General features: G+C 47.7%; 1 protein-coding gene across 20 annotated transcripts in view; it reads left to right on the forward strand.

The window, feature by feature from the left end:
• The first annotated feature begins 1,473 nt into the window (after positions 1-1,473).
• Ccdc91 (coiled-coil domain containing 91) overlaps positions 1,474-20,758 on the forward strand; it is a 170,715-nt gene continuing 151,430 nt past the window's right edge. For 6 of the 20 annotated variants that reach the window (XM_087657851.1, XM_087657859.1, XM_087657845.1 and 3 more), the window contains exon 1: positions 1,483-1,668. The gene's annotated coding sequence lies outside the window, so the exon portion shown is untranslated. 20 annotated transcript variants of the gene reach the window in all.

The raw sequence follows: 20,758 nt of genomic DNA on the forward strand, positions 1-20,758 counted from the left end.
GCCTACAGACATTTCAATGGAAAAACCAAAGGCATTAAGGTTTCTAGCACAAAGAGAGAAAAGACAAGGTGACACACTGATATTAACAGTTTAAGAAATGTTTATTGAATGCCTTTCCACTTTCTTGACTACCAGACTCTAGATGTACAAGGAGAAATGGAAAACAGCTTGCTGAGTATACAAGTAAGAAGTGGTCCTTGACTTGTCACTGAACTGGTAATAAAAGTATACATGTGTAAAGAAGCATCAGATTTATCTAAGAGAAACACACCTTGTTTCTGCAAAGAATGGGTGGGGTGGAAAAAGATCAGAAGAGGTGATCTTCTCAGGATTACAGCCGTTCACTAATGATTTCAGGTTGCCCAGTTCAGTGGATTCGTGTCAAGATCCAGTTGACACTTCCCACTTTGATTAGAGATTAAAGACAGTTCAATTTTGTTCCATGGAAGGAAGAGAAAAGCAATTCCCAACAAATGCCCCTTGTATGAAGAGTAGAAGTTGCCCACAGACTTACACTCAAAGATTAGGGTACTGGGCAGTAAAACATCTTGGACGTATCTAGTTCACTCCCAGATTGTTACCACTTGACTAGTCCCAAGTAAATAGCACACATTCAATAAAAATTAAGTGAATGTTGTTTAAATCATCTGAGAAGTGTGCTATCTGTTGACCATTTCCACGTAACAGTCATGACAGTCTATACAACTACTCTCCCCTTCAAACAAAAACCTATCAAGTATGTGTGTGTGTCTTCCCCTCAGGAAAAGGACAGCTTTGATATAAGGATGTCGAGCGGCTGAAAAATCAACCATCTTTAACAGAATATGAATGAACTGCTATGATAGAGTGATTACAGGTGCTATAGTCCCAGCGCCACGGATCTTCAAAATTCAGAGAAGCTTTCAGCCTAGTAACGTTCAGGAACTTGAGAGTTCTGCTAAGCCAACAGGACCAGACAGCATGTCAAACATTTCTTGAGCAAGTCATAGTGCCAGGTGCTTTATTCAGTTCTCAATTTTTTTTGGTTGCTTGTAAGAGGCAAAGGGAGCAGAAGGCTCTTCTGTGGTAGATTCGAGTTCTGGACAGGAGAAAGATTTTGATTTGGTATGTGGTTTGATGGGTCTGCCACTAAGGGAGAGTGAGAACCCTTACTAGGAGGTAGATCTTGAGAAAGGTCACGAAAAGCATTAAGTCGAAGCCAATCTATCGCAGAGAGCAATTACCTGAGGATCACTCAACTAGGAGGTTCTTCTTGTGCCCTAGCCTGCTGAATCTCTTGTAGGAGGAATATTTAGTGGATAGTTTGTTTTGGCTCAGGACAAAGTTTAAGGGACGGATCAGGATGGTCAGGGTAGTGAAACCAGGTTAGTCCATTTCACAGGTTAGGTCTCTCTCCAGATGAGGCTCAGCTGGCCTCAGCTTGGGGGTCATGTGATGCGACCGCGGATGACTGGAGCGCCGCGCGCAGGCCTGGGCGGGCCTAGGTGGAAATCAACTTCCGGTGAGGAGGTTCTGGACGCCGGGTGGTGCGTGGGCTGCCCCAACGTGGGTTCCCGGACCCGCAGTCACCGGGAGGGGGGTTGCGTGTCCCGTGTCCCGGAGCACGTGCCTGAAAGCCGGGTGTGACGCGCAATAGCGCGGGGAGCACTGCGGCGGCGGCAGGAGCAGGTAATCGGGTGCTCGCCGTCAGGGTCCGGGTCTCGGCCGCGGGTGGGAACGTGGCCGAGCTACCGCGAGCCGTGAGGTCTCGGCTGGGCCACTCGTAGGGCCTAGGTTAGGGAGGCATCCCGCTCCCGCCCTCGTCCTCGGAGACTTGCACTTGCGTGGTCCCGAGTGGAGAGCCATAGGAAGTGCGCTCCCTGGCTGTGCCGCAGTTGCCCTGGCGGAACGGAAGTGTTGACCCAGTCGCTGTTCCCGCCGGCACCGAGCGGCGCACCCCTTCCGGTCTCAGACCTTGGGAAGGCGCGCTGGAGTCCTCTTGGAGATCTGATCGCAGGACACACCCACAGCGGCATCTCGGGTTCTTTCCCGAGAGGAACACCTTGCGAAGCGCGTGGCCTCTGTCTGTCACACACCTTTCCCCGCCCCTAGGATGCGGCGCCTGCGAGGCCGCCTCCGCCGGAGGGAGCTTTGCACAGGAGTTGTTCCTTGCTCTGGCAGCTCTCTGTTGGTGAGGCCACAGCGCTCTTGGTCCTCCTCTCTGGGCTCAGCTAAGGTCCCTTAGAGGCCGCCCACGAATTCCGACGTCTCCCTCCACTGTGCAGACACTGACACATCGTCCGCTCCGAATCCTTACCGCCCGGCTCGGTCGATGGTGGTAGAACATATTTGCTGCGTGGTTGAGGGATTGCTGTCTTGTCACTGGGTGGGTCAACACTCACCGCAGGATTTAAGACAAAAGCCTTCAGGAAGGGGCGACAAGCAACCAGGGAGAAGTGCACTTGTGGTCCTTTCCGCCACACTTTCTGTTGATTTGGGGGCTGTCTGTTCCTCACCTGTTGGGATAAATGGCTCAGGGAAGACGCCAGGCCCGCTACACCTTCTTGGTGCCCGTAGGTGTTGTGATAGTGGAGAATTGCCTGGTGAGCGGTCAGGAAGTTTGGTGTCCCCTATGATAGCTAGGAGGAGTTTCGGTGGGCTGGGAAATGTGAACTGGTTGCCTAGCAACATCATACTCCAAATGGAAAAAAAACATAAAACAAAATGAGAAAGTCCAGGATTTTTGAGTTTTTAAGAAAAATACTAATCTTCATAATACTTGAAAGAAAAAGAAAACTTTAAAAAATCACCCAACGAAACATCTGTTGTTCTCTCCTTCCCTCCTTCTATTCCTCCCTCCCTCTATCTCTTGTCTCTGTCTCTGTCCCCCACATTCTGTGTGTGTGTGTGTGTGTGTGTGTGTGTGTGTGTGTGTAAAAGAGCCTGTCATTATCTTGTCTCAAGCTTGAATGGACAGAACTTTGCTTAATGGGACACTTTATTGAACACACAGCTACTATAAGATTTGTAAAGAATATAGAGTTTTTATTAATAAAGAAAATTTTGAGGGGAATCTCGATGACACAAGACAAGTGGGAATCGATTGAGGTGGGCTTCTATTCATGAAAAAGGAGAAAACAGTTTAAATTCTATGGTTCACAATTACAGAGCACCATTGCTTACTGGTTCCTTAAAACTTTCCATTAAGTTTCGTCATTTCCTGTAAAATTAAATTTCTGAAAGGCCACTGTATTAATGTGTTTGTTAATTTGGTACATTTTAGGGTTTGGTTTCTGGTTGTGTCTCCTTCAGTTTCCAGCAACTTGGGTTTCCGCTTGTTTGAACTAGAGTTGATGCGCATTTTCCCCAAAGGGCATTTTTTTCACTTTAGTTCAGGGTAGACCTCCCAGTAACTCATTCAGTATGTCTTCCTGTGCACTCTGACAAGTGCCTGGTCATATAACATCACCACGGTTTGCTCGTTGGGATGACCCAGGATGGGTACAGATTCGGATTCATCCTCTGTCCAACTTTAGCTCTCTGGATTTGTGTAAGTGGAAAGATTCAGTGTAGCCCTTTGTTCCTACCTTCCCCCCCCCCCCCCCCCCCAGAATGCTTTTCTAGCTCACCCTCTGGGCATCTGTGCCCAGACTTGGTGTCTCCTTGAAAAGGGGGAATGTTACCTCCGTCAGTGAGTAGACAGACTACAATGTACTCACTCACTAGTTGGTGGGCGTTTAGGTAGTTCCTGAGGTTTGTATTTTGGGGTGAAGCTGTTATAAAAATGCATTTTGGGGTAATACTCATATTTAAGTCTTAAGAGAGATTAGTTCTCTTTTTCCTTGGTTCAGTGTTGAGTGGAGGGTGAACCAGGCGGCAGGTGCATGGCTAATGTTTTACCATGGTGGCTGCTGCTGCTGCACTCCTGACAGTGAGATGCACGGTCCATGTTGCTGTGCATCAGTCAGTCAGGTCTTGGCATCGTAGCTCCCGCTTCAGCTACTTTGGAAGGTGTTTCCTCATGACTCAGTGAGTTTTCGTTTTTTAAATTTGAGACATGGTCCCAATTGGCCCACTCTGCCTTCAACTGGCTCCATAGCCGAAGCTAGCCTTGAACTCCTGATTATCCTGCTGTCACCTCCTGAGGCTGGATCACAGCTGTGTGCCTCCATACCTGGCTCTCACTGATGATTTTATTTGAGATTCTAGTTAACTAGCGCGTAAGGCATTTTCCTTTGCTGCTGTTTGCAATGTGTTCTTTCAAGAGGCGTCTTTCCAAAGTGTTTTGTGAGATTTTACTGCCTAGTTAAAAAATCTTATACAGTGTGAGCACAAACTTTAGTTTTACACACACACACACACACACACACACACACACACACACACACACACGTGTAAGTATTTATGTCCACAGGTGTTTTCTTTGAGTCTGCCATTTTCTCCTTTTCCTGACACGTGAAAAGTGTGAAACTTCCATTTTGATAAAATCCATTGAGTCAGTTCTTTTTTCTTTTTTAAAAAATAATTTGTACATTGAATTTGCAAAGAACTTCCGTTTTTCTCTAGATCCTTTCTAGTTTTAGGTATTGTACGTAGGATATGTTGTCGGTTACTTTTATAATGCAAGGTATAGGCTGTAGCTTTCTCTGCGCCTTTCCTTTACAGATGGATGAATTTGGTTGCCTGCATCTGAGGGAACCTTTCTTACTGTCCTTCAGCAGGATTCTCTTTGGCATTTTGTGAGAAGGCAGTTCACCGTGCATGTGCGGCTCTGTCTCTCTGGGCATTCTCTTCTCTTCCATCATTCTGTGTATCTCTCCTTTGGTCCTGACCACTCTGCAGTGCAGTTTTATAGAACGTCTTAAAGTCAGCAGGCTTCATCCTCTAGCTTGGTTATTTTTCAGATAGTTCCAAGTGCTGTAGCTCCTTTTCTTCCTGTGCAATTCTTAGAGGTACTTTGTGTGGTATAGGGATTTGGTTAGGAGTGCATCGAAGTTATAAATCCCTTTGGGGCGACTGGCACCTTAGGTGTCTTCAGTCTGCTAGGTGATTCTGCTTACGCAGGACTTAGGTTTCCCTTAATGTTTTTCAGCTTTCAGCATAAAAATCTTGCTCCTGTTTTGTTCCATTTGTATGTGCGTTCGTTTGGTGCTACTGTAAATGGTATCCAGGCACACGTACATTCCTAGTTATTGCTATAAATAAGTTGATGTTTACATGTTCTTGAACCCTACAGCGTTATTCAACTCACTTGCTAGTACACGTGTCTTTTTATGGACTCCTTGGGATCGTCTCAGTATTCACGTATTCCATCCACCCAGCAGCTTCATTTCACATTTCCCAACCGTTTGCATTTTCTTGTTTCATTGCACTGCTAAGACTCCTAGTAATGCTGAATAAGAAGTCAGGAGACATTTGTGATGGTAATTTTCTTTAAAGAAAACGTGTAGTCCTTTTTTATCATTTTGATCAGATTGAGGAAATTGTCTTTGACTCCTGGTTTGTTTGGAGCTTTTAAAATTCAATCATAAATGGTTGTTGTATTTCTTAGTCTCTTTGTAGTAGAAGTCACTGTTGTCGTGGTAGAAAAATAACCCTGTTATTCTGATGAAGCAGCTGCTTACATTTTGGTGCTCCCATATTGTTTTTCATTGTGAGGTTTATTAAGCAAAATTATAAATGCTTTCTGTTTTAATCCCCGTTTTTGATGTCTTGCATTTTGAGTAATTTAATTTGCTAGGGAGGTTTTGTACCTCGGCTGTAATGTTGTGCTCTATACACATTTCATTGTTAGTACAATTATAAATCTCTATCATTCCCTCAATTATAAGTCATTGTCACTCAGTTATAAGTCATTGTCACTCAGTTATAAGTCATTGTCACTCAGTAATAAATCATTGTCACTCAATTATAAATTATTGTCACTTAGTTATAAGTCATTGTCACTAAGTTATAAATCAAATTATTGTCATTCAATTATTCACTATTGGAAATAACATCATGTCTGTCTTCCCCCTTTATTAAAATGCAATTTCTATGAGCTCTTCCCAGTTTTGATGGCGTTCTCTAGTAAGTTCAGGGTGTGTTGTTTTGCTGATTGCTCCCCCCCCCCCACCCCCATGTACCTGCACACACTGTGTTCTTTGTTGATTATTGTTTGTCTTGGCTTTTCTTTTCTTTTTTTTTTTTTAAACTGGACATGTAAAAATATATTAATGTTCTCTGGATGTTTGCTCATTTCTCTTCCTTGGGATTCGTTTGCATAATAATCTTGTTTTTGATATATTTTGGAAGCCCTGTGTCCTCATGTGCAGCCACTGAAGTCTGTTTAGATTAGGGGCCACACAAAATTATTTCCATCTATGCATAGAGCATCTGGCCTTTGCCAAGGATCTCTGAATGACGGCACAGGGTCGCAGTGAGCAGATCGTAACTGCCGTAGTCTTCGTTTGCCACTTGTGCAGAGCCAGAGGCAACGCCTGAGGTCTCTCTCTAGAGTATGCATGCACATACGCATGCACACACAACCCTGAGCATGCATACAGCTTTATGAACAAACATGCCCTTTTAGATTTTCAGGAAGGTGTTGCATCTTTTAAGAATAATTCATAAATACTGGTCTCTTCCAGTTCTTATCTTTGTATGTTAGCTAGCTATGTGTGCATGTACATGTTAGCTAGGTATGTGTACATGTAGCTGTCCCCACCAACTCTGGCTGCTGCGTTTTAAAAGGGCAGCCCTGTTTGGTTTTTGACAGACTCTATTCTGGAGAAAGGTTACTGTCCTGGCAACCTGAGCGAGATCAAATGCAGGTTCTCGCAGGAGCAGCAAGCAGCTGGACAGGTCAAGAATGGCATCTTCTGAGAACAGGCCTTTGGAAGAGTTCCTGGGTGGGTCCCAGGCTGCCGGGGTTCTCTGTGCATTGAACCCACTGTTTTCTCTGGTCATGAGTGCTGGGGAGAACAGGGTGAGGGTAGGAGGGCCCACAGGGTCAGAGCCTCTGTTCTGACTGGCAGGTGATTTTTGGACATAAGCCTACTGGGTTATAGCAAGCCTTAGATTGGTGCTGAGTCATGAGATTGTTGACTGGCAGTTTTGCTAAAGCCTGGAATGAGCTCCCCTCTTAGCAGGGTGCCGCAGAGGGGAGGGGTCTCTAAATGTGGAAAGACTCAGTAGAGTGGGAAGTAGATCTGGTGAGGTGGGACAGACACTGCTCACTGTAATAAACTCTGTGTCTCCGTCATGAGTGTCACCAGTGGTGAGGTGGGACAGACACACTCCTCACTGTAATAAACATTATGTCCTCATCACAAGTGTCACTAGTATGTAACGACAACCAGAGCCCATTTCCCCATTTTGTAAATTTTCATGTTTTAGTTGCTGAAGGTAACTGATTTTACTTTCCCCCATTTGATAGAATGTTACTGTGATGTAATATCTGAGTGTCATAATTAGCTTATACAGGTACACTTTTGCAGAAGGGATTCCTCTCTATAGACCCTTGATAGGATGGGTCTGTCCAGCCAGTGTGCATGTCTTCGACATTCTGTGTGGTTTAGTCTGTATCTTTATAACTGAGGAGGACTGAATGGTGTGCTGATGTAATGAAGCGATAGGTTTTCATTTCCCAGTGGCCTGTGCTGACATTCGTTTCCTTATTTACAGAGCTCCTGGGAAGCAGGACCACAGCAAGCTCAGAGTTCCACGTCCTTGTTAGGTAGGCCCAGGGTGTGTCCTTCTGGTTCTTCAGTGTAGTTGGGGCTAGGTTTTCTCTTGGTTACTATGGCAGTACTCCCCTTTTGGCTGGTATAGTCATTTTATGTTCAGTATAAAATATAAAACACCGACTAAAGATTTACACACAATTTAAGGTATTTATATATACAAGGAGAGGAACTTGAGCAAATAAAAACGAGTGTCATTCCTGTCTCCCAGGAAGTAACATTGTTTGAGTTTAATTACATTAATTGACTCAGTAGCGAAGCAGGGCCAGCTGGCACTCCTATAGGACACTGCTGACCTTTGAGCACATGAACAGCACTGTGGGAGCGTGCAGGAAAGTTTGGTTCACTGAGGTGTCACTGTGATGAAGACCACGCCCATTCGAGTTGTCAGAGTTAAGGCATGAAGGTGTGTTTCTGAAAAGAACTTTTTAATGTAACATATGAGAGAATTGTGTTCTACTGGATTTTATTTCATATATGATAGAAGCTTTATTAGAATTGGTGACCAATTACTTACTAGGTGTGGAGGTAAAAAAATTACAGGTGATTCATGCTAAAGTCAGAATCACATGAGAAGTATGTGCTGAGGACTCTGGTATTTTTAATTCAAGGGAAATGAAAATTAGTGGTTAGAATAAGTTTTATATCATCTTGGAAAAATGTGAGCAGGCAAGTACTTTATGTGTTTCTCTTGGTGAACAGTGTGTTTTCTTTTAAAGAGACACTATTAGCAGGTCAGACCTTTGGTAGGCGTGTAAAGTAGGATCTGGGAACTCCAGTCTGAAAATTAAGGACAGGGAAACTGAGAAGTGTGGAGATTCGCAGTTGAGATCTGCAGGGTTGGTGGAGCGTTCACGTAAGGCTCAGTTCTCAGTGCTGCTCCCTCAGATCTTCCAGGACGTCACAGTTAGGGCGAGAGAAGTTTAAGTCTTTATAGGAAGTGCGCTGATTGTGAAGGAATGGGGTTGGGGTGGGATTGGCATCTAGAGACGTACTACCCTGAATCTATTTGATGACATCTGAAAGTTGGAACCAGGAGATAGGACGAAGCCCTGATGGGCTAGGAGCACACCCTGAATTGAGGTGAATGACCACTCCATGTCCCTCCTGAGAAAACCGCACTAGGCATGCCTCAAGGACTCAGGATCTCCCAGCACTCTGCTTCCATCAGTGCTTGGCTAGAGGCCTCAGTCAGCCCATGAAGGTGACAGAGCATGCCCTGTGGGGACGTGCTGCGTTCTGAAAGAGCTGTGTGGGCTTCATAGTTGACACAGAAAGAAATCTTAGGCATGTGTGATGGAATCGACAGCCACAGTATAGCCGGGCAGTGGAAAGAAAGGTCAGACTGAATTCATCGGTGTGGGTACATTAAGCCTATACTCTGCAGAACTGTGCTACTTCATCCCACGTATGGACCCAGATGCAGTTTCCCGAGCAGGTTGGGAATGCTGTACCTGCTGTGGTCTGGTGGCCAAGTTGGAATCTGTAGGCTTAGGGAGACAGGAAAGTGAGTCTGTGTGTCACTTAAGGTTACTCACCGTGTTTGGGAGTGGTAGAGCATACCTGTCATCCCAGTGCTGGGCCAGCCTGGGCCACATGAGATTCTGCCTTAAGCAGAGATTTACTCACCAAAGTTCCTGGGATCCCTGACATCCTGGAAGGACCCTGGGTTCGTACTCAGAGGGCAGAGCTTGCAGTGGGAATTGCAGCCAGTGATGGGACGACTGAGTGCAGCACTCAGTCTTTAAGGATGAGATGGGCAGACTTACAAGGATATCCAGCAGAACCGTACAGAACGGTCTGGCTTCTGCAGACTGACGGCTTATCGACTCTGGTGTTCCCACGAGTGAAACTGAGAATTGATCTTCATAGGCAGAAAGGTTAATGTGAGATAAGATCTACGGCAGAATGATAAAAGACAGCCAGTCGCAGCCCTCAGTCAGTTCCAGGCCTGGGTCCCAGTCAGCCATATCCTTTGTACAGCTGTCAAAATTTAGACTTTCAATTTCACCCCCAGCCTTCCCAAGGGCAGCTGCACACTACGTAAACTCACAAACATACCTGTGGGGAACTACTGGACTCTGATAGTTTAAGACTCAAAATGTCTTTATGTTTGACTCTGGTTATTTCTAGTGGGGCTCATGGGTCACCAAACTCATCCTGTGTTCACTTCCCCAGTTTTAGCAGGCTTAAGTAGAGTCCTGTTTTGGACTCTTAATCTGTGCAACCCACTCACTGTTTAGACCAGCGACTGAGCTTTGCATTGGTGAGGCCCCAAAGAAGACGGTACATCCAAAGCCTCATTTCAAGAGGCTTGAACGAGCACAGTTACTAAGGACTTGAGGGTAAATGAGCAGTGATTACCACCAGGTCCTCCTCAGTCCCCTGCTTGTCCTGTATGAAGGACAAACCAGTGTTGAAAAATGCCAGTTGGTTATTACAAATAATCAATCAGTACCCTAGAGTATTACACACACACACACAGACACACACACACACACACACACACACATACACACACACACTCACATACACACACTCACATACACACACACAGACACAGACACAGACACACACACACACACAGACACAGACACAGACATACACACACACATACACACACACACACATACACACACACACACACACACACACACACACACACACATACACACACACACACACCCCATGTACCTGTGATTCAGGCCATCAAGGTTCAAGTAGGTTTCAGGAAGTGCTGCAAATGCCCACTTTGCTGGACCGCTCCCTGACGCTGCCTGACTCCGCCCACAGCTTGTATCCACAGCCTTATGGGTAGTTTCCTTAACACCCTTTGACAGAGGAAATAAGAACTAAGGCCTGGTATGCGTACTATTCATGCACTACCCCAACAAGTTTATCCCAACACAGCACATAGTGCTATTGGGACTCTTCTGAGTAGTGGCCCTGGGAATCCCCCAGCAGCAGAACTGTGAGGGCTACTTACTCACTGTGCCTTGAAGGAAAAGTGCAGATGTGCGTTTGCAGACTGATTTATGAGTTGTGGCCAGTGTTTGGCTAGGTGGTCTGTGGTGTACGGAGAACAGGATTAGAAAACTGATGGAAAGAAGCCGGGGAGAGAAGTGTGTGAGCAGACATGTCCGGATGGGCAAAGCATCCTCAGGATCCTCGTGCCCCAGGTACTTGTCCCGAGGGGTGATGCCAGCAGAGAGGATTAGTGGTTACGTGGAGAGGACAGCCTGTTTTCTGGTCCGCTCTCCTTTCAGGGGAAGAGCCATACATACTATGAGCCCGCCTCCTCCTCGGCATCCGCAGTGCTTCAGTGGGTTCTGGCTAACTCGGTCATCGTAAAAGAGATGGCTGCTGGGTGTGTAGCACTGTGGACTTCCACTCACTGAGGAGCGCTGTGAATTTGTACTCATTAAGGCTGATCTGCATGTGGCCACTGCTGAAGGTACAGTCTGCCAGCAGTGCCCATTGGTAGGAAGGCGCTGATACAGATCCATTCCCTAGGACGGTCAGCCAGCTCCCCAGGGACAGGTTGATTCCATTGGGCCGCCTGTGCTGTGGAAGGGGCAGACTTCCGTTTGTATCGGGAGGATGTAGATGTGGATGTTCCTTCCTGTATGCAGTTTTGTGGAGACTACTGCCTATGGGTTACAGAATTCCTTAACCACTTGTGTGATGCTCTACACAAGTGTTGCGTCTGGTCATTGAACCTGTTTCATGGTAAATCTGGTCAAGGAACTCCATGACTACAGGAGTATGGCAGTGGCCCCAAGCCCATGGGGTTCACTGACTACTATTTTCCATGGTATTTAAAGTCACGACTTGGTAGAATGGTCTTTTGAAGACTCAGTTACAATACCAGGTTCCTGGTCGAATCGTGAAGGGTCCAGACAGGATTCCCCAGGAGTCCGCCTCTACTTTCTGTCAGTGTCCAGTGCGTGGTACTTACTATTCCTCCCCTTGTGAGGATTCACAGGATACAAGGATCAAAAATGGAAATAAGCTTGGCTGCTATTTTAGTGATGTCAGGAAGGCTTCTGTTTCTTGTTCCCGTGATCTTATGCTTGCTGCTCTAGGGGTCCGAGTACCAGAGAGAGGAACATTGCTACCAGAAGGCATAGCAGTGATTCTGATGAACAGCTAAGGCTTGCTCCTGGTCCCTTCAGACTCCTGCCTCTGAATCAGTAGGCAAAGGAGAGAGATGGATCCTGTCAAGAAGTTGAACCGCTGTTTGGTAGTGAAGGCCCAGGGCCCAGGGTCTTCATGCTGTCCTGCTCAGTGGTTAAGGTTTGCAGAAACTGGCTCTGTTCTGGCCTTGGAGCTTCAGAAGGATTAAGGTTGTCCTGGTAGGTTAGTAGTCAGAGCCAGTTGAAGCAGCTGCTCATCTCCAAGGGACTGTGGGATGGGTAGTGGAGATGGCAGTTGTTATATAGACTGAGCACGTGGCCAGACACATGCAGCAGCTACAGTTGTACATACGTTTCCTACAATCTGCAGCACATGTACAGCAGGCGTGTTTGCTTTCTTGTTCCGTGGCCTCACGGTGTGACGTGACACATTTTCACTTTACTTCACAGCACATGTCTTTTTGTCGCCATAATATTTAAGTGACTGGTAGCTCAAGCACCAGAAGAATGGATGGTACTCAGGCTTTACCTTCTCTTTGGGGACAGGGCTGAATGTGCTTCAGGTTCTGTGCAAGATGGTTGCATCGTGCTGTGTGGGGCACTTGACTAATGGCTCAGGAGAACGCATACAAGCGAAGAGTTGGCGAGGGCCGCACCTCCAGCGTGCAGGGTTGCCTGTGAACTTGCCGGGCTCTGTGGTATCCTGATGACGTGTTTGAGGGTGATTTTGAGTGACACGACTGTTGCCCTCTGCGGTGAAAGTGGGCCTCATCCAGTTCTTGGGAGAGCCGACTTGAGTGGGAGTGTTATGTCAGAGGAGGGGCAGCATCTCTGCCGACTGACCCTTTGGCTCTTCTGGTCTGTTTTCAGACTTGGACGCAAGGTCATACTGATTGTCAGGCCTGCGCTACCGTCTCCCCTGGGTCTCTAGTGTTCTGACTGCAAATCCTGGGACTTCTCAGACCTCATGAGCATGTGAGCCAATCTCTGAAGTCGGTCTGTCTTTCTGTCTGTCTATCTCCCTTTCCCCTCCTTCTGCGCCCCCCCCCTTTTCCTTGTCTAGAGACCCTGACTTCTGGGTCTAGTTAGTTCTGCACTTCCACAGGTTGTGAGGAGAGCTCTCAGATGGGCATTGGATCCTTTAGTATCTTCTAAATAAAGCGCACAGCATTAGAGCACTAGTACTTCCCTCCAAGCCGCCCACTGCACAGCATCAGAGCACTAGTACTTCCCTCCAAGCCGCCCACTGCACAGCATCAAAGCACTAGTACTTCCCTCCAAGCCGCCGCCCACTGCACAGCATCAGAGCACTAGTGCTTCCCTCCAAGCCGCCGCCCACTGCACAGCATCAGAGCACTAGTACTTCCCTTCAAGCCGCCGCCCACTGCACAGCATTAGAGCACTAGTACTTCCCTCCAAGCCGCCGCCCACTGCACAGCATCAGAGCACTAGTACTTCCCTCCAAGCCGCCGCCCACTGCACAGCATCAGAGCACTAGTACTTCCCTCCAAGCCGCCCACTGCACAGCATCAGAGCACTAGTGCTTCCCTCCAAGCCGCCGCCCACTGCACAGCATCAGAGCACTAGTACTTCCCTTCAAGCCGCCGCCCACTGCACAGCATTAGAGCACTAGTACTTCCCTCCAAGCCGCCGCCCACTGCACAGCATCAGAGCACTAGTACTTCCCTTCAAGCCGCCGCCCACTGCACAGCATTAGAGCACTAGTACTTCCCTCCAAGCCGCCGCCCACTGCACAGCATCAGAGCACTAGTACTTCCCTCCAAGCCGCCCACTGCACAGCATCAGAGCACTAGTACTTCCCTCCAAGCCGCCCACTGCACAGCATCAGAGCACTAGTACTTCCCTCCAAGCCGCCGCCCACTGCACAGCATCAGAGCACTAGTACTTCCCTCCAAGCCGCCGCCCATTGCACAGCATTAGAGCACTAGTACTTCCCTCCAAGCCGCCGCCCACTGCACAGCATCAGAGCACTAGTACTTCCCTCCAAGCCGCCCACTGCACAGCATTAGAGCACTAGTACTTCCCTCCAAGCCGCCGCCCATTGCACAGCATTAGAGCACTAGTACTTCCCTCCAAGCCGCCGCCCACTGCACAGCATCAGAGCACTAGTACTTCCCTCCAAGCCGCCGCCCACTGCACAGCATCAGAGCACTAGTACTTCCCTCCAAGCCGCCCACTGCACAGCATTAGAGCACTAGTACTTCCCTCCAAGCCGCCGCCCACTGCACAGCATCAGAGCACTAGTACTTCCCTCCAAGCCACACACTGCACAGCATTAGAGCACTAGTACTTCCCTCCAAGCCGCCGCCCACTGCACAGCATCAGAGCACTAGTACTTCCCTCCAAGCCGCCGCCCACTGCACAGCATCAGAGCACTAGTACTTCCCTCCAAGCCGCCGCCCACTGCACAGCATCAGAGCACTAGTACTTCCCTCCAAGCCGCCGCCCACTGCACAGCATCAGAGCACTAGTACTTCCCTCCAAGCCGCCCACTGCACAGCATTAGAGCACTAGTACTTCCCTCCAAGCCGCCCACTGCACAGCATCAGAGCACTAGTACTTCCCTCCAAGCCGCCGCCCACTGCACAGCATCAGAGCACTAGTACTTCCCTCCAAGCCGCCCACTGCACAGCATCAGAGCACTAGTACTTCCCTCCAAGCCGCCGCCCACTGCACAGCATCAGAGCACTAGTACTTCCCTCCAAGCCGCCCACTGCACAGCATCAGAGCACTAGTACTTCTTCCCTCCAAGCCGCCGCCCACTGCACAGCATCAGAGCACTAGTACTTCCCTCCAAGCCGCCGCCCACTGCACAGCATCAGAGCACTAGTACTTCCCTCCAAGCCGCCGCCCACTGCACAGCATCAGAGCACTAGTACTTCCCTCCAAGCCGCCGCCCACTGCACACCATCCACAACATGCTCTTCCTCTTTAGATTGTTCACTCTGCAGAGTCCGCTGACTTCCTACATTGGCAGCGAGTTACGCAGAAGTATGCTATTCCTTCATTTTTAAATTACTTGAGAACTTGCCAAATTCCATCTCTATTGACTTTTAATGTATCTCGGCTGTGGGTAGGGAGGACTTTTTGTATGATGTCAGCTTTCTAAATCAAATTGAGACTTGTGTGGCTCAGAATATCATCTGGCTTTGGACACTGTATGTACTTGAAGGCCGAATCTGACCTCGTAGGGTAGAGCCCACTCTGAAGGAATATTGATTATATTGTTGGTTTTTGAATATTTATTGATTTTTCCCCCTTTCATGTTTAATCGACTGTCAAGAGAAGTATTGCCTCTACTTGTGGCTGCCGGCTTACACATCTTGTCAGTTCTCCCCTCAGTGTTTTTCGTGTTCTGAAGCATGTTGTTAGGTGTGCATGCGTTGATCATGCTAGTGTCTTCCTGATGAACTCTCCCTCTTCCTTTTACCCGGTGCTGACTGTGGTAAGTCTGCACACAGCACCACGTCAGGTCCCGTTGTCCAGGCCGTCTGCACTCCATGCAGTGAGCACTTCACTAGTTAGTCACTAGTCTGCACTCCATGCAGTGAGCACTTCACTAGTTAGTCACTAGTCTGCACTCCATGCAGTGAGCACTTCACTAGTTAGTCACTAGTCTGCACTCCATGCAGTGAGCACTTCACTAGTTAGTCACTAGTCTGCACTCCATGCAGTGAGCACTTCACTAGTTAGTCACTAGTCTGCACTCCATGCAGTGAGCACTTCACTAGTTAGTCCCTAGTCTGCACTCCATGCAGCGAGCACTTCACTAGTTAGTCACTAGTCTGCACTCCATGCAGTGAGCACTTCACTAGATAGTCACTAGTCTGCACTCCATGTAGTGAGCACTTCACTAGTTAGTTACTAGTCTGCACTCCATGCAGTGAGCACTTCACTAGTTAGTTACTAGTTGCTCTTTCATTTCCCCTTCTGCATATTTTCTTCCTTAGTAATTTCATTTCATGCCTATCATGGACTGTCTGACTTAGAGCTTTGCTAATTATTATTTAAATGATACAAGACTCTACAGTATGCATTTAAACTTACACTGCATATTTTTAATGTATAGTAAAGTTACTTTCTAAAATACTGTCATCTCATCTTTTTGTGGTATTGGTATATAGTTCTGCAGTCTTTAAACATTATATTCTGTGAGTCAACAGTGCATTTTTACATTTTCCCTATAAATCCAGTTATATTTAAAATGTTCATGTCTGCCAAGTTGACTGTGCTGGCATTCCTAGTTCTGTGAGTTCTCTTTGTGAGGGCCACACTTCTGGTTTTATTTTTCTTCTTTTCTGGAGAAATGTCTGCGTGTTAATTGCAGATCTTGTGACAGATAATTCTTCCCATTTTGTTTATCTAATTGGAGATATTTCTCTCAAGAATTCTACAGTGCCATTTATCTTCCCAGCCCCCTAAGTATTACTGGGCCTAAGTCACCGGGACAGATACCCCGAGAGCAGCTGGGAGAGAGGGAGGTTCTATTCTGGCTGGTTTCAGTGTGTGTGGTGTGCACCATGGCTGTGGGTCTCTGGCGAGGCATATGGCCGCAATGGCAAGAACTTACGGTGCAGTGCCTCTTGGTGGATAGGAACCAAAGACATGTGCCTGTGCTTGCAAGCCAGGGTGTGGCTCCCCCTTCTGAACTGTACATTACTGATCTTGGTGTTTTCCAACCCAGTTGACTCGAGATGAACCTCCACACAGGAGCATATCACCTTCACATTGGCCTTTGGCTCATGAGGGCTGTGGTAAGAAATCTGCTTTTATCCCTACTTTAATTCAGCCCTTTTCTGGATTTTTAAAAGTGTCCTATGGTATGTATTTAGGCTGTGCTACACAATGCACTGTTTTGTGTTTATGCTGCAGGCTCTAGCGTTTTGGAACTCTCATTTCTCAGACTTTTTCTTCTGCATTTCTGCATTTTTGGAAAGGCTCTGAGTCACACACACTCAGGCTACTTGGGCTTGCTCTGTGCTCACAGTGTGCTTGCTCTCTCCACATTACTGAGTAGCGACTGTCGCTGGTTATGTCTTCATGGTGTGCCTGCATCTGATGCCAGTCCTACCCTGGGCTTTGCTTCAGTTCTCAGACAGTTCTATATAAAGCTCCCAGCTCTCCCGCATCTCTAGTTCTCTTTTTAAAGGCATGGGGCACCCTTTCTGTAGTTGTGGTTGTGATTCTGACAGTTAGGAGAGATTCCCTCCAGATGTGGGAGGCTGAGTGACCCTGCCTCTCAGCACCTGTGGCCATGACTGCTGAAGAGTCGCTGAAGTTGCTGCATGATTAACAGAGCTCCTCAGGTCTGCGGGAGAAGGGCAGGCCTGCATTGCCTGACAGATCATCAGGAGTGGCACCAGGATCAGTTCACAGAGTCATGAGTGTTGGCCTCCGTCTTCCCTATGGACTTGAGGATATCCCTTCTTTTGCTCCAGGGCAGTACACACACGCAAACACATGCAAACACACGCAAACACAGGTGTGTTATTTGAGCCCTCCCTCGATTCCCTCTTATCCTCGTCCCTGCTTTGCCAGTCTCCTTTCTTCTCCAGTTCTTCCACCTTCTGCTTCCCTGTCCCATGCATTACATTACTTCCTCACTCTCCACCTTCCTTCAGATAATTCATGTTCACATACATAGCACACACTGTATGTATGCATGCGGCTTTCACTCTAGAGTCTACAGAGAAGAGGAGAGATGCCATGCCTGTCTCTGAACCTGATGATGTCTGCTTCCCTGATTCATGCTGTGTAGCTGATGGACTTCATGTTGTCCAACTGTCGTGCTCTCTCTACGTCCCACTGTGGACGACGTTGAGGTTGTAGAAGCAGGTAGTCTCTCGAAACTTGAAGTTTCCATTACAGAAATCCTCTCGAACTGCTGGCCTTCCATGGGTGTACTTGGTCTGCTTCTTGGGAAGTGCCTGTCAGGTCTCCAACACACGATCTACTAGTGTGAGGAGTAGTCCTGGCTACAGTTGTGTTTTGGGGGGAGCTTGCACACTCTTCAGGTCAGTGACCAGGGTTTTCATTTTGTGTCTGTGTGGTTTTTGTGGGGAGCTTGTTGTTTTAAAAACTTTTTTCAAAGGGGTGCATTTTTTTTCCTGGCAATCCTGTGTATCCTGTGTAAGTATTTTTCATTATTAATAATTTTGAGAAGAACCAACTCCAGGTCAAAACACGATCGCTAAAGTCACTGTGTTTTATCCAGAGTCATCCCAGAGGGTTTTGTGTCTGCTCTGCGAATGTCTGTCCATCCCACATTCCTTCTGTTCTCACTGTCAGCAGCCTGGTTATGGAAATTACTTCCATGCATTTTGCCTAAGTCAACAACCATTAAGGGGAATGAACAAGACACAGGAGGTGTAGTTCTCTAGGCCTGTGGGCCTGTGGGGAGAATCCCCACTTCTCACACTGTAGGAGTTTCCACTTCTGGTTGTGACTTGAGTCCCAGCTTCTTGCTCTTCCTTTCCATCCTCCTCTTCCTCGGTTGGCCTCGTGGTTAGCGAGCTCCCGTTTAATTGAGTTGCAGAGCGGTTCGCTCCTGGCATTTTCCATTCCTCTGTCCAACAGTGAGGGTCTGCGCATGTAGGTACACTGCAGCATTTTAATAATGAATCTGGGCTTAAAGAGAAATTGAATTAAGTCCTTCAGTTATTTTAGAAGTTCTAACATCATGCTATTTACATTTCTGGCCACAGTGAAGTTTTTCGTGAAACTGAGCTCTCAGGAAAATCTTCGCGTGTCACCATAATCTGGGAAGAGTTTCGGGGGCTTGGCTTGCCCAGAGTTACAGCTTTAAATAGTCCCCGTAAATCTCCAGTTAACTAATGTGCATTATTGCTAAGTAGGAGTTAGCCAGAAATGGGATTCCCAGCCCAGAGGAAGCTGAATTGTGGATGGTTATGGGCGGCTGCAGCGACAGTACTCTGGGAGCACTGGAGCCGAAGCCCCAAACCTCCACTCCCTGGCCAGTGTTCTTCCCTCTGCTCACCGTTCTGTCTCTCAAAACAAGGCTTGAGAGTATAAATAGGATTTCATTTCTGTGAGGTAGATGAGAGCAAGTGAAGGGATCCACCCCACCTTACTGGACTTACGGACTAGTGCTGAAAGCTTCTAAGGCTACCCTTTGGTTTCTGAAAAAGAAGACTTTGTGGCCTTTGTTTTGTGTATCCTCTTGAATGAAATAATTGAAATAATTTGTAAAGGTTCTCAAGCTGTGAAAATAGCAGACAAGGGGTCTGTGTTGGCCACCTTGCTTCGTGTTTAGTGGCAGCTCTTCCTGTACTTGGTGGGTTCTTTCTGCTTCAGGAGTCTAGACCTCCTTTGTGTGGACTGTAGGAAGTGTGCCTCGTCCGTCTCGTGGGGCGCATTAGTCTAAGTGGAATACCTGATACCTTCTTTGCTTGAGATGGAAGGTCAGGGGTAGGCGAGTCACTGCCTCAGAGCATCTCTGCGACTGTACCTGTACCTGCGACTGTACCTGTACCATGTGTGTTTAGCTGCAGGTGGGACGGAGTCAAGGCAGTTGGAGGGAAGAACTGAGGCCCCACCCTGCACGGTGTCAGCCTCTCCTTCCAGGAGAGGCTGATTCCAGATTTGCTGTTGGAACACTTTTGACCCGGGATTTTCTGTTAGTTACAGGGGCATATGTGTACCTGCTAAAACGTGGCCTCCTCACTCCTCCCTTTCTCTAGCTCTTTAGTAGGAAGTGAGCTTAGACACTGAAAGGACAATGTGTGCTAGATCTGGGACTGTAGCACCCTGGAAAGGCTGAGCCTGGGAAGTGGAGCTTCTGGGCTGCCTGACGCGGTGCACTCTGACCTTCGCTGATGACCTTCCCAGTCCCACGAAGCCACGACTGCGTGTCCATGACTCCAGAGGATTTCAGTGACGTCAGGACAACTTGTGGGAGTTGTTGACTTTTTCCTTTCACCATGTGGGTTCCAGGGGTTGAGTTCAGGTCACCGAGCTTGGCTCCTTCACATGCTGAACTGCCTCATTGTCACCCACCCCTCAACATGATAACACTGCATTTCCATCCACTGGACTCTCACATCTTCTTTGCCATTGGTGGGCACTTACACTGTTTCCATATTCCGGATGCTATAAACACTGCTGTACTGAACCTGGGAGTTCGGGTACCTTTGTCAAGAGGAAGCAGGGAACAAGATAAAAAGTCAACCTATAAACTAGGAAGTTGAAGTTTCGAATTGTGTTTCTGAGGATGGTTGAGGTCCTCAGTTCATGGACAGTTCCAACTGTCTACCTAGTGAGTTTGCAGCGCATCACAGCCGAGGCCCTCCTAGGAGTAGATACCAGCTGCCAGCAGTGTGGTGGGCATGCTGTTTTGGGAATGGGGGCCAGTGTTAAAGATGTCCCACGTAGGCTCACCCCTCACTCGGTGTCTTATTCTCAGGACTGTGGTCCATTTTTCATCTTCCCATCCACTGCTGCCCACTGCAGAAAGAAGCTTTCCTGCCCAAGGGTGAGCATGGCCAGGTCTGCGAGCATAACCATGAATGTTTAGAAGGCAGTTTTAACAACCTGACCATTTAGCAGAATAGCAATAGCAGGCTCTACTCTAGAGCCTGTGATCTTACCATCTGCCTTAATTACTCTGGATCTGAAGAGACACACGGCCACGAAGCTTATAAGACAGAAGGCATTTAATTAGCATACTGACAGTTTCAGAGGGACCATCATCGCTAGGAAGCGTGGCGGTCTGCAGGCAGCCATGGTGCTGGAGCAGTAGCTGAAAACTTACATCCCGATCCTCTGGGCAGCAGGTAGAGTGTGTGAGTGAGCCTGGCATGGGCTTTTAGGCCTGGAAGCCCACCCCCAGTGCTAGAACTCCAACAAGGCCACGCCTCTTAATCCTTCCCTAACAGTTCC

This window comes from Rattus norvegicus, chromosome 4 (genome assembly GCF_021556685.1).
Source record: "Rattus norvegicus strain SHRSP/BbbUtx chromosome 4, alternate assembly SHRSP_T2T, whole genome shotgun sequence".
Classification (NCBI taxonomy): domain Eukaryota; kingdom Metazoa; phylum Chordata; class Mammalia; order Rodentia; family Muridae; genus Rattus; species Rattus norvegicus.